Source organism: Ascidia mentula, chromosome 7, assembly GCF_947561715.1.
Source record: "Ascidia mentula chromosome 7, kaAscMent1.1, whole genome shotgun sequence".
Classification (NCBI taxonomy): domain Eukaryota; kingdom Metazoa; phylum Chordata; class Ascidiacea; order Phlebobranchia; family Ascidiidae; genus Ascidia; species Ascidia mentula.
In genome coordinates, this window is record NC_138572.1 from 10415087 (window position 1) to 10430014 (window position 14928).

General features: G+C 38.3%; 1 pseudogene across 1 annotated transcript in view; it reads right to left on the reverse strand.

Moving 5' to 3' along the window:
• The window catches only part of LOC145909548 (uncharacterized), a 92838-nt pseudogene that overhangs the window by 17595 nt on the left and 60315 nt on the right, over positions 1-14928 (reverse strand). The window contains exons 5-9 of the transcript XR_014403136.1: positions 5328-5462; positions 4930-5233; positions 1682-1778; positions 1212-1365; positions 710-903 (exon numbers count right to left, since the gene is read on the reverse strand). The product of XR_014403136.1 is annotated as an uncharacterized LOC145909548 (transcript). The remainder of the gene's footprint in view (positions 1-709; positions 904-1211; positions 1366-1681; positions 1779-4929; positions 5234-5327; positions 5463-14928) is intronic.

A 14928-nucleotide genomic window follows, 5' to 3' on the forward strand; every position in this document is an offset into this window, starting at 1 on the left:
AACAAAGAGTCAACAAACATGGGTTGTATTTTTATATTTTGTTGTTGCAGAAAATGTTGTCACAAAACATACCAATGTTTTAAAACTGTTTCTTATACCTGCTGCGTAATTGATTGTAAACCCCTGATGTGCTCCATTGCTGCCAGAAGTGAAAATCAACCGAGCCACACTTCCAACAGAAGTAAAATTGAAACCAGATGATAGAAATCCAGAATAAGAATTTAAAGTTCTGTTTTCGTTGTAAATCTGCGATAGTAACAGAATAATTCATCGGAAATATCAAATTGTTCAAAATCTAAAGTGAGCTTTTAAACTTTGTTTATATTGATGACCTTATCGTGGAATAATTCTACGTATAACTCATTATCGTTCGACATTCCTTTAGAGCAGTGATTCCCAACCATTTGGTGGTTGCGTACCACTTCGAGGTAAAACAATTTCAACGCGTTCCCCTAGTTGAGTGTTACAAATTAACTTAGTGGATGAAGTAACAACATTTTGAGATCACTTAGGATTTTTTTAAATTCGAGTTTTAGGCTATCCCTTAATTACGGAAATGTGCTCGCGTACCACCTGGAATGCCGTCGCGTACCACCTGGAATGCCGTCGCGTACCACTAGTGGTACGCGTACCACCGGTTCGGAAACACTGCTTTAATGGGTTATAAACTAATCAGCAAGTGACAATCTAGGTGTGCGCACAAACTTACCCGCAATTTATCGGAACTTGATACAGTTTGAAACGAATTCACCACGAATTTGATCACGTGATTTGGTGGGGCATTGATGAACCATTGGCAGATTTCATAGTTGTTGTAAGTTCCAGGCCAACCAGGAGATGTGAGAACTTCCGTCTCTCTGAGGCTCGCCGTGCGGTTGGTTTCGCCACAACGATGATTCCGGACTAGAATAACGCAATTCACAAATATTTCCAGTTTTGATTCAACACGTATAATTACAACTTAAAGGCAAAAATATGATAGGTTTTCTTGTAAAGTGTCGAATATAATTAACACAAAATTTCCTCTTTAACAATTCATATTTTCTTACAATGACATATTAATGTCTTTAAATCAGGGTTTCTTTAACTTTGTGCGATGAAACGCGCTCATGTGTGCCGCGAATCTCATCAAAAATAATCTAAACAATGCATGTCCAAAACACCAAGGAATATAACTTCAAAAACATACGAAAAAGCAAAACTGCAACTACCAGCTATGTAGTTGATTGAAAATCCAGAATAAGATACACTTCCATCCGAAGTAAATGTTAATCGAACCGCATTTAAATTCGTAGCGACAGTGGAATCTGAAAACACATATCCACTCAAAGAACGGAACAATGTACTTCCGCCTTGGTCGTATATCTGTAATAGTAATATCAAAAGTTTAAAGCAGTAGCAAGTTTTTATAACAGGGCAGGAGTAATTTCAGGGCACTGCGTTTGCTTAGATCGACACATTTTTGGTTTTCTCTTTGGTCGGATCCAAAACACACATTTTGCGCTGTTGGAATCTTTGTTTGTTTGTTTTGTTGTCGCAGATGTGCGCTCGTGCGACAGCTTACGTTAAAACAAAGAAAGATTTCGCCGGCGCAAACCATGTGTGTGGCCCCGGACTTATTTAGCCCCAAGATACTTTTCATTAAATCAGAATGACTCAATATAAAAGTGTTGAAACTTACTTTGAGATAGTCATAACCTGATTCAGTTTGAAACGAATTCACCACGAAATTGATCACGTGATTTGGCGGGGCAATAATAAACCATTGGCAGTTTTCACTGTTTTTGTAATTTCCAGGCCAACCAGGAGATGTGAGGAGTTTCTCCACACTGACACTTGCTGTGCGGCTGATTTCATCACATGGAGAGCTCCAAAATACTTCGACAATATTGGTAAGTATTTAGGTTTGATACTATTAAATTTTTATCGCAAATAATTTTTATCGATGTCGATTAAGTGATGTGTGAGGTTACTTTTTTATTGCTTGAATAAATTTGCTACAGGGACTTGAAAACCGCATCATATTAACCGAAAGTTAGTTTTTCGTATTTACTTTTAATGATGTCGAAAAGTAAGTCCTACCTGTATTGAACATCACAAGAAAGCCAAAATTAATTTGCAATGCAAGCCGTTTGTTCATCATTGAGATTTATGTCATCACTTCTTGTACCTGGATATAATTTTTGCTAGCAGTTAATTGTTATAAAGTCACTTAGGTAACAGATATGGTATATCCTATGTAGGATTTCCTGATATGTTACTTGCGATATAATGAGGGTCGGTCCTTAATCAAATTGGGCCCGGCACCACAAGGAAACCCCGCGCATCAAAAAAAGGGCTTCATCAATTTACCAGATAAAGGTCACATGATTTGTGTTTCAGAAAGTTATAATGACCTTTGCAAACGAGACGCTGATGGTTGACAAATCTTTAAACCCACATAAATTTGTCTGTTTTCGTCGACTTTCGATGACATTTTTCACAAGTCGCAGATATATGTTTGATAGTAAACAAGTACGTTGTTTAACAGAAGGTATGGTATCACACAATGCTGACTGTTAGTCAGTATACTTCAATAAAGTTTGTTATGCGTGCTGAAAGTATTGGTTATTCACACACTCCTGGTGATCAGAATAAACGTTTTTTATTCACAAAACATGCTGGCTCGAGTATTCCTTGTTTCTCTTTGAAAACGTCCCAATAATAAACACAAGACTTACGATTTCAAATCAGAATTTTCGCTCTCTGCATCCAAAAGCCAATAAATCTTCCAGTGCGATTGAAACAAAAGTCTCAGCTACCTTCGAGAGCCCAATTAAACCGAGTGAAGCAGCAGGAGATAAACTTATTGACGTGAATCGAAACTTTAGGTTCCAACCATGCGAAAACTTCCTGGTTCAGGAAAGCCATACAGCAATTGTTATCGCACTGCAAGATTTATTGTCATACAGTAAAGGTCTTTTCCGTGTTGCTAATTATAATGGAAAGTCCGGAAGATGAACGGGATAATGACAGCACGTAAGTTATGGTACAAGTGAAGAAGTTGCGATGTTAATTATGATCTGTTCTATGTTGTTGTTATTTGACAGTAGTATAAATATTATACCTTACAGCACTGATGATGAACACAGTAGTTGTTCGAAACGTTTGTTCTACTATGAATAGTTTCTACTTCGGTTATAAATATGATTTGCTTAAAACTTTAAAAGTTGCAAACGTTATTGCAATTTTTTTACCGAAATGTGTTTGACGCGGGTACAGGCTTATGAGAGCCGCAGTGTCTATATAGTTTTCATCGGACAGTTTTTGATTGATTGCATAGCATTGAATATCTATTCAACAAATCCATGATAAATTAATTAATTTAAATATCACTGCCCTAACATGAATATAGTAGGTTTGTCTGAACCAGGAAGTTTTACTAAAACGGCTTTTCCTTAAGAGGGGTTTAAGTAAATGGAAAGTTATTATCTGGTTTAGGAAAATGCTGGTAAATGTGTTCAATATTCCTTTGGGCAACAGGAGCATGAGTTTAAAGGAAAAAAAAATCACGACCACATAATTTTCCAAGAGTGTTACCATGATTTCTCATGTGACAATAATGTTTGAAGAATTCCCAGCCAAGCCAAATAACCTTGCAGAGTTCCATAGACAACAAAATTGGAATACACTAACGTAAACATTGGCCGTTCATTACCTGCAGCATCCGTGTTATTACTTTATTCAATGTGTCTGCGTGGTATTTATAATTACCAAGTTAAATTAGTGCAATAAGATCAAATTTGCCACGTCATCACAACAAAGGCAACTGAGTTGTGCAATATGTTCAATGCATGTTTGTGTTGAGCAAACGTTTCTTCATGCGAACTGTTGAATGTTAGTCAATGTTACAGCGTAAATTGTCTCCTCTATTCTGGTATGTCTGTGCTTGCAGTTCGGTGCTTGCTGGTCATTCTTTTCTAATCGATTCTATTTCTATCGGTGGTCACGTAAACTGCTTGTGCGCAAAGGATTGAGGTTAACCTTGCGTCCTGCAATTCAACTGACACTTGGTAAGAATAAGATTGTACATTTTAATTGGAAGTTTGAAATATTTCAAAACCAGAAAAAGGGAGATTGTTAATTTTCTGTCAAACCGCGTTTTTCATCAAGGGTCAAGGAATATCTGAGGTTCTCTGGTAGTGCAGTAAAGGTGAGTATTCTACTTTCGATGCAAAATTCTGGCGTCATTCAAACTAAACATTTTCTGAATCGTTTCCCGCCTTTCCTACAATCATTCCTGGTCTTGAAAAAGGTTGTTGGGGAGCTCATGCGACTCTCTAAGCCGAGGTTGACAATGATTTTTTTCAAGGATGATTTTGAAGAAGGTGAGGAAAACATGTAGTCAACAACAATACTTGCCGTCTTATTCCTTTGTTTATTAACCAGGCAACAACCTGACCAGTTGAAACCATTCACATCTCACAAAAACACGATAACTTAAAACCGATATTATGACAATGATTTTCTGTCTAAATATCTGAATGAGATTGTTATAAAGGACAAGAGCTCCTTATTGGCTAACTCGCAAACTATGAGAATAAGTTGTATGAGACCACTGGGTTTGTCGCAATCCTGTTGTTTTTAACTGTGTGCATTGAACAGTCAAATAACATCTTATTTATTAGTATTTAATCATCCTCCAAAGTAATGAGTGGTTTTGTATCATACACGAAAGAATGTAGATTTTCGGTTACATGTGACATGTATTTGCAAAACTTTATTTATAGGCGTTAAAAACATGAGATAATGATACAAATACAAATGAATAGTTTCTTCATTTTCATGCAGCGATGGTGTGATTTAGTACGTTCTGTAACAAAAATCAGTAAGTTTCAAAAAACAACAAAATGTTTAAAAAAAATTCTTGAATCGAATCACATAACTTACGTGGTAACTTCAACGTTGATTCGGTAAACTTGGTTTGCCCAAGACCCACCCTTTCCAGAAACAGGACAGCCGTGACTCTCATCATATTTCTTGTACGTCTTTACTGCGTCACGTGATCCGACGCACCAATCACCGTCCTGCAACGCAATGACGTTGTATCCACGGGCGTAGGCGGCTTGCACACATTTGGCGATCGCCTCATTGCGGCTTCGGTAAGGCCCGTCGAGAACTCGTTCCAACCCTTCAAGCGTCGGGATGGCGTAATTTGCAGTGTCCCGCCAACAACCCAAATCGGTAAGCGACACTAATGTACAAAATAACACCGTAAATTTAACTGATAAATGACACAAACGTGCATTTTATGGAAACCGTGCAAAAAATATCTAAAAAAGACATACCTCGTGATATGGTGGCGATTTCGTAAACTTGATTACCCCAACCTCCACCTTCTCCGTCAATTGCGCAAGATGTGCTTTTTCCGTATTTTCTGTATGTGTTTCTTGCTGTGGCAGACTTGCGCACCAACCTCCGTCCTACAAATTGCAATGTGTTTACCAACCAACAAAAACTGTGATCCAAAATAGGATTAGAATATGCAATAAACGTTTTGTAGTAAAACTAGCATGCGACAAACTCTGTATTTTAGTGATTTTGTCAGTTTTCCCAGTTTTGGAAAATTTTTATTCATAAATTATTGTATATAAGAATTATACCTGGACAGCAAATACGTCGTCACCATTGTTGTGAGCGACTTGCACATTTGGCGATCGCATTCACTCTTGCTTTGTAATTTGCTCCATCAAGAATAGGATTTCCTTCTCTTGTGGGGATTGCCCTGTTTTCAGAGTCCGCCCAACATCCGAGATTGTTAAGAGTAACTGAAAGAGAAAAGATCTTTGTTTAATGGAAATCTTGCCAAATATGACTTTCACAAATTGTTGTTTTGCATGGGTATTTCCTCCAAGAAAATAGTTCTATTATGAAAGTTGATCTAACCAGGATAATACTTGACTGCATGAGTTGTTACGACAAAGATGCACAAAACGGCAAAAATCATCGAATTCATCTAAAAAACCAAACTTGAGTTCATTACGATTTTAAAATATGACAATGTTGATCAAAAATTTACAAATCTAATTCTAGACATACCTTTGGTTTGCTTGATGTTGAAAAAGTGTTCGTGTGATACAGTATATATCCGTTGAACAAGATGGTAATGATTTGCAGACGAGCCTACGCTCCTTTTATAAGGCGACCAAGCACTTCTTCCAACGGTTCGTCAGAGTTAAACCAAAAATGCATGACAAGTTAACACTTAGTTGACTATGACGTCACGACTTCGTCGGTCAGCAATTGTGATTTTCGTGTTTCTGCTGACCATGGAGTAAACAACATTATTGGATTAAAGCTTACTGACAAGCAAGTAATGTGTTGGCAGTTTTCAATCGTCACATGTCTTTGCGATTTTATTGTACAAGATATGATTTACAATAGGTAACATTTTGATTTCAGAATGTGTCAACGCAGAAAACATGTGAATGTAGAAACAAAATTTTACAGCAACTAAAGCAGCAAACACTCGTTTATCAATTCACAGAAACCGGGATACATCTACGGTTACATTTTAAGAAACGAATTGTTTTTTGAAGGCATTGCAGCCTACCTGGATTAGCCATTTTTTTTCCTGACAAGTCGGAGCAAAATTTTTAAACCAAGCTCCCGGTGAGGTTTGAACTCACGACCCTGGGCTAACCAGGTCCAACGATAAGGTAGCAGTGATCGCCAAGCAAGGACCTGCGCAGTGGGCGATTCTGCCAATCATGCCATTGCATGAAATATTACTGCGTTATCTGATACGGTGATAGAGATCCCCTACCTATATGTAAAGGTTGCCTGGCAAGTTGTGAGCTTGTGCACCAGTGTACCTTGGCCACAATATACCTCGTGAAACCAGCTGTAGCTCAGTTGGTAGAGCGTTGGGCCTTGTTAGCCCAGGGTAGTGAGTTCAAACTTCACCGGAGCTTGATTTTTCAAATCTTGCTCCGACTTGTCAGGAATAAGTGGCTGATCCAGCTAGGATGCAATGCTTAGGCTGCCAAGCCTGCAAACCTAATATTCGAGATACGATAGCTGTCAAAATTGCTGCCAAGCAAGGACCTGCGCAGTGGGGCGATCCTGCCAATCAAATGCCATTGCATGAAATATTACTGCGTTATCCAATGAGCATATTTGAATTGCTACGTATAAATCTATATCAAAATCGAAAAAAATACAAACATTCAACTTTCAGGAGGTTGTTTTTTGAAATGATGCTGACGCGCAATGTAAACGACAATAAGACTATGAGGAATTGCTTGATACAGGCCTTTGGCTCAGTGATAAACACACAGATTCGCCCCATCAGGTTGTGAAACAGCAATTTTCCGATAACAACGGACTTCAAAGTGTACTAGCTTAATCCCGGCATATGGATCTCTTACCCACTTATACCCCCCAACGGAAATCACTGGCTACTGCGTCAAAGCGTGTTTTCTACAGATATAAACACTGTTCAAATTTATGACAGTGCATTTTTCCGGTACAATTCCGATGACCATTTTGTAATTCCGAAGCTTTATTAACACTGTACATCAAAATTTATTAGTTAGCCTAAATATCCGACAATCGCGGTTCTGGTAATTGTGGCGTTTTGGCAATTGCATTTGCGGTAACCTTAAGAATGAATGTTGATAGATATATTGTACCAGATGTAACGATTGCAAGACTTCATACATCCGACAAACGAAGAAACTTATTGAGTTGAGTAGAAATAAATTCCCCTTGCCAATTTAAGTTGGGTATGGTTTGAAAGGTATTATAACAAACCATAAAAAACATAAAATTTTGATGGTGTAGGTATAGTTGGGGCCGCGTAGTCGTGAAAAGAGAAAAAATGCAATTTTTAATGACGTTGATGATAAACATTGGGTCGGTAGACATACATTCCCTCTCCAATTTAAGCAAGTTGTAATTTTATGTAAAACTTGTTGCAATGCTATGCGGTACATGTAATTCTATGCACCTAGTGTAAAAATCCTCAAACGACAAAGTTACATGCGTTTAAAGTTTTGCCGACCAGCGTCTCCTTTGTTGCATGTATCATTGCATGGTGTTAGGATCCGTTTGGTCGATCCTGACAAAATACAATTCTCTTGGTTTTTCATGGATGAACAAAAGCTATTAAAATGATTGAAAATATCACTCCATGCATCCTGCAAAAAAATTATCTAATCCCACCAGTAACGACAGAGTTATGTGCGTTTGAAGTTTTGTCGACTATAATAGCGACCAGAGGGATGTTAGTTGACAAAAAAAAAATCGCCATTTAACAAAACTTTGAACGCGCGTGACTCGGCCGCCTTACGAGGTAGCGACTTACTTTTTTTTACACAAAGATAGAACTTTCCAACGAAAGAAAAATCAAAAAAAAATTTGCATTAATTTTCGAATATGAATATGATATGTTTGCTATGTCATAACCATAAGCAAACATCGATTCCCGCTGAAATCCTTAAGGGTAGATATTCTTTGGTGTCTGTACTATCTAAAAATATTAAACTTTTTTGCGAGAAAAAACGCGCGCTCTCCAAAATTGAAGAACATTAACCATATGACGGTTTGTCAACCTGGCAAATACAAATGCAGTTTGTATAGCTACCAGTTATACTAAGATACAGGGAGTTATAATATAATAGATTAATGTTTTACCTGCTGCGCCCTTTCCTTCACAACATCAAGAAATGTTGGCCTTGATTTCACCGCTTCCGCCTGTTCAATGAATTTCTAGTGCAAAATATTGTTGTTTATTTAATAATTTTGTTGGTAAAAACATTCGTACTCACCGACAGTGGACTCGGCGTAATCTGTTTTCCCGCATTTAATTCGGGGAAATCCAGGATAGCCTTGAGAGATGGATCCCATCGTTACCAAGTAACTGCGATGGGATGCTACCCTCAATAAACTAAAGTTCCACTTCCTCTGCTGACTTCCTCATCTCTTTGTTGAGCGCTGCAACGAAACGTGGCTTCTTGGTCGAAGGCAAAATTCCCGTGTGAAAAATCTGTAAAATGAAATAGTGTATACTTAGAAAGCAAAGTATTTAAATAACGCATAGTAATGTATAGTATTTCTACATACCTTGGCGAATGGATAAAGAGCCTGTACCAATCGGACAAGAGCTTTCATGCGGCCAACAATTTCTTTAATGCCACCATTCATAAACCTATAGGGTTGTCACTTTTCATTGCGAGAACATCATTGGTTCAAAACCATATGACCACAATTTCGACGTCTTTCACGATCGGAGATGAAGATAGTTCCTGTATTGCATGCCAGATCGTACCACCAGGCATGCTTAAAGCTGCAAAATCAAAAGAAAAAGAAGTAGATGGTTTCACCTACCTCATAAGGCGAAACGTGTTTCCGAGCATTGCTGTTGGAAATGAACAGCAACCGTTTCCGGCTGCTTTTGACGGGAAGCCGCCACATTGTCTGCTTCCTAGATATCCCAAGGCCGTACTTCTCCACTCTTGATGGCTGCAAAAAAAGTAAACGAAGTTAAATTTATATACATTAACAATAAACAATGCTCGAAAAAGAGTTCTTACCTTTGGCTGGGTACAAACATTCAACCAGTTTTCAATAATCGACTTCTCCATAGCTTGTTTCGTAACAATGTATGTCGTAGCTTCGCCGTTTGCAATTGGTTTCTCAATGAGAATGAATGACTTTCTGTTTGTGTTTGCTTATATTGAAGAATCTATAATTACCCAATTTGTGCCGATCAGAAAACACGCCGCCCGATCGTGAGCCTCGTAACCCCCGATCTCTCTACCCGCCGCGCGGCCTTGAGCCCCGCTGATTCCGATCACTCGACTCACTGACTTATCAGATACCCCCCCGCCTAATAGGGTCCAGCGTAAAAATAATGTTGCGAAAACAACCGATAAGTAACATTCCTTTGTGGTAATCACAGCAAAAAAGCATTTGCCATCACAGCAAAAAAGTATTTGAAGACACATAGCTGTACTTTGGAAATCTTTTACATTATTGTTACTGAACATGGCACGGCTTTGTTATTCCATTGTTCATCGTTTCACACCCCATTAAGCACCAACATTCACTGGTCGTGATGGCGGTCACTTCACACAACCAGAACTAATTGATTTATACTTTTGATTTTTTTGCAGATTGTCCACAATTTATGGGATGAAAGGATTAAAAAATTCCAATATCAACAAAGAAATCGTGGTAGTGCTTTCCAACACCTAAGACTGGGACGGAAGGAAAAAACGTTGAAGGCCATGCGCCAGTTCAAGCGGTAGTTTTAAGGAACCTCTTGACGAGGTCGACCGCGACTGATGCCAAAAACACGCTCATTTGTCCGGTTTAATGCAGTCGGTCAATGATAACCATAATGATTGGGATATTCAGCTTCCTTTCGTAATGATGGCTTACAGATCATCGGTCCACGAGTCCACCAAATACACCCCTAACAGACTTATGCTCGGACGGGAAGTAAATCTTCCTCTGGATCTGATGTGGAGACTTCCTCCGAATCACCATGATACAGCATGTCGATGTCAGTATGTGGAAGATATGCGTCAGGCAATACGAAACGCGTACGCGTTGACCAGAAGGGAACTAAAACGATCTAGTGAAAAACAGAAGAAGACATATGACAAATCAGTTCTACCACAAGAATTTAACGTTGCCCAGTTTGTGTGGTATTACTATCCACCGCTTGGGAAGCAGAAACTCGGAAGACGGTGGACAGGACCATTCCTTGTGATACGGAAGTTGTCCAAAAGTTTGTACAAAATCCAGAAATCTTGGGATCATCCACCAAGGTAGTACACAGTGACCAGTTAAGGAGATTCGAGGCAGAAACCATGCCTAATAACTGGCTACAACCTGAGGAAGAGGAATCGCACTACGACTCCGATGAAAATACTGTAACATCGGACATAGACATTTCTCCCCTTGAGGACGGTGGAACGTCCCTCCGCGGACGTGTGCGACGTTTACCTGCGTATTTGCGTGACTATGTGTTGTAGTGTGACTATGTGTTGTAGTGTGACTATGTGTTGTAGTGTGACTATGTGTTGTAGTGTGACTATGTGTTGTAGTGTGACTATGTGTTGTAAAGTGTAGCACGTTTCATTTCGAGGGCGAAATTATGTTAGTTGGAGGAGGGCATTGTAGCGATTTTGTGCTTCATTATGTGTTTGTAGTCACGTGTGTCCGTGTGTCTGGTGATGCATGTCGGTGTGTGCCTCGCCTACAATTAAGATCGGTCGAGGCGCAGTTGAATAAAGTGGCGAGCTATAGCAACGAGTGTTTGAGAGCTGGTATCGGCTACACTTGATTGATAGAAATTATTTTTTTTTAATTCCATGAATTTCTGTTAATAATGTTCAGCCTCTGTTTCGTTTCATGCTTATTTTGCTGAATTTGTACAATCAATTGATCCACTTTAGTTGACAATGTGGTTTGTGTTGTTTTTTTCGGCGTAGTAAGAGACATATGCTTTTCAGGTGTGAAAGTTGAATTTATTAACCGGTTATCATATCACCGCCTAAATCTCATCCAAATAGAATCAAATATTTTAAAATTATTCCCTCTTTCAACAATGCAACCAAATTTGAACATTTTTGTTGTTGAATTTTTACTAAATTGCCTAAAATCAAACTTGCAATTTTACCAATAAATCTTTAAATCTTTCAACATAACTTGGATAAATGTTGTGTAAAATCGCCAAATCATTATCTAAAACTGAGCATCGTATGCTGCTCACATCCATGACGTATGTTGTTAAAAGCTATTTGCGTCTTCCTGCTGTCAGCGGGGCGATATTGCGGGCTCAAAATCTTGGAACGCGCCAAATATTTCAAAGACTTATAAATGAATAGGGTTTGAACAATCGCCTTACCAAGCAAAAACGACTACCTGTGATTTATGTCTGTTTTACATACAATGCAGGATTCACTGGGAAACGGTTTAATGCGAATAAACAGTTTATTATCAGGCTTGTGGGAATAAATCAGAAGCAAGCACAAAACTTGATGTCTCAGAAATGATACCAGTGTCCTGTCAAGCAATAATACAGAATCGAATTGAACATGAAATACACTGATGTGATTTATGAACTGACTTAGAACAGAACTGAAAATGCACTGTGATTTAAACAGAAGATCAAGTGATATAACAGCAACGGAGGTGAACGAGAAAGAACGCAAAACAACATAATTACAGTTAAAACTTGGCTATGTCCGTTGTAGCACATTAATTTTGATTCATGGTAAGTTGATAAAATCACTATGGAAACGAGAATAAAACAATGCATGACAAATCGTGGTAACATAGAAGCAAATTTGAAAGATTGCCATGAAATAGAGGTCATGGCGAAAAATCTCGAATTCAAAACAGACGGTTATATTGCTGTTGCTGCCAGGCATATTATATATTAATTAAACTGTTCTTCTGGCACAATTAAACGTCACTTTTATTCACCGACGTTATCAAAAAATAAACAATTAAAAATTAATTTATGATCACCAGGCTTTTATTCATGTATATATTTTGCGGTAATGTTCTGTTTGGCTATAAGTTGGGTTTATGTTCACCAGTTGAAAAGCTAATCATAACTCAAAATACTGCCTCAAGCAAAAAAATTAGCAACACTCGCAAAGATACATTGGTCGTCAAATTGATCATTAAAATGTCTCGTACGCATTTTCATCAGGTTGGGAAGTGGCATGCGTGGCGTCAGCATTGCAGTATGCAGCAGGGTCAGGTTGTTCGTTTGTCGAGCTTTTAAAATCATCAACACTGCAACGATATATTCGCAAGCATGGTTCACAGACGAGAATTTTAAACCCAATTTATATGAGGTTTGTGAAATATGAAAACTCACTGCTGTCCTCTGTCCTGTGGGTTGCGATTTTCAACAACTTTCATTTCTATTCCTTCAGGCTGGACGTCTGCAAAAAAACCATAGACCTTGTAGTGGTACAAAGAGTAGTGATATACAAGAAATATTGTGTTAGAAAGTCATATACTGATTAATACGAAACATATAATTATTTTCGCCACACGTAATTAAATTTCTCTCCTTGTCGTTGCGCAACTCAACATTTCAACATCTGTAGAGTGATCTCGTCGTATTTCGTTATCACAAATTTGAAAGATTTTCGAGAACAATTGTTTACCTTTTGTAGCAGCTGATGCCAGGCAACACTGCCTTATCCCAAACCCTGTTGCTATGAGAGTAACAAGTGCCAGACCAAAGGATAACAACAATATAAGGAGGGTATGCTGTGTCGGTGCTGGTATTGCTTCAACCATTACTACTACTTTCTTCACAACGTAAAATGGAGGTCCGGACCTGATGGTAATGGAGTAGTTTCCGAGATCGCGTTCAGAAACCTAAAAAATGTTTTCATCAACACTTTCGGTGGTAAAATTTGGGCATATTACTTCAAAGCTACCTTCGTAAACAATAGGTCGATTCGGTTTTGAGTCCCGTTGGAAAATAACTTTGCGATTGTAACCTCGGCACCTGTTAAGGAAACAAGTATTTCACATAAACCCGTGAAACAAATCACAGTATTAGACAAACTTTGCTTGATTCAGAATTGAAACAAAAACTACATCAAATAATTATCAGAGGAACTGCTTGTAGAAGTTTCAATGCAAACGAGGCGAAAAGCTTGGAGAAAGCACAGTGCTACGGATGCGTCACAAACCGAAAGCCTCCAAAGGATTGAAATGCAAAGAAAGAAACTGATACCTCCTTTCATCACCACAACATCCCCGTTTCCACGAATTGCCGGATTTGACTGAAACCCGAATCCCACAGACGATTTCTCTTGTAGTCTGACCTTTTTGAATATTATGGTTTCGTCGATTTTGGGAGGAACTTGCAACAATTAAAGGACTGTTAATCTTACATCAAAAGACAGGACTCCATTAAATACTATTCACGGCTAATAAAAATTCTTGCATCCTTACATTGAACTTTTAGTTTCAGTGATTTGGTTTCTGTTTTCTTGTCATCTTCCGAACTCTGATGACACGTCACTAATGATCCGTGATCTGATGACGTCAAGCGGATGTTCACTGAAGCGAACTAAATATATTATTAAGAAGTTAGGTTTGACAACATGTGGATCACCGGTTTATAAAAAGCGCCTTTATATAATTGTTGTAACCATACCTCTTTCCTAACAAGCTGAAGATTGTGCACAGTCATATTTATGAAATGCATTTTCACACTGAATTTATCGCAGAACATCAAAACTAATTCCCCCTCTTTCAACGCAGAAGTATTGCTGAGTGAGTTGAAATCCAAAAGCGTACCTAAATTCATTCAACATTTAATAAGTGAGACGAGTTTAACAACGCCATTGTGGAACTAAAAAGTTTCATATTTCAAAAGTTTCGATTCCATGTCTTAGAAAATTTTGTGCAAAAATCAGACGCTTTCAGAAAACATACTGGCATTGTTATTCTTGCTAACGTTACACTTTAGTATCTAAGAGCATTGTTTAGTTTAGTTTACTTTCACCAACCGTTCCAGCATTTGTAAGGATCGCTCCATTCAGCAGTTTCGGTGCAGGACATTGTGGCGTTTCGACCGACCGCAGCTGAGTTATGAACGAAAACAGAACCCTTGCATTGTGCAGTTACCTGTGTGCTGTATGTCCATGGCCGTTGATTTGTAGGTTGTACAATTTTTAAGTTTGAAAGAGAAGGGCAATCTAAAACAAATGCAAACAAAGTTTTCAAACCTATCTATTCTTCACTTATTCGAACGCTTCTTGATGAGTTTACACTGTTTTTAATGTTATTTTGTGAGATAACGAATGCATTACATACCTTTTGAAATTATTCTTGGACTTCCCAGATGGGATTGATTGCAGCAGCAAGATATAATTCTAAGTACGCTCCCGTTAAACA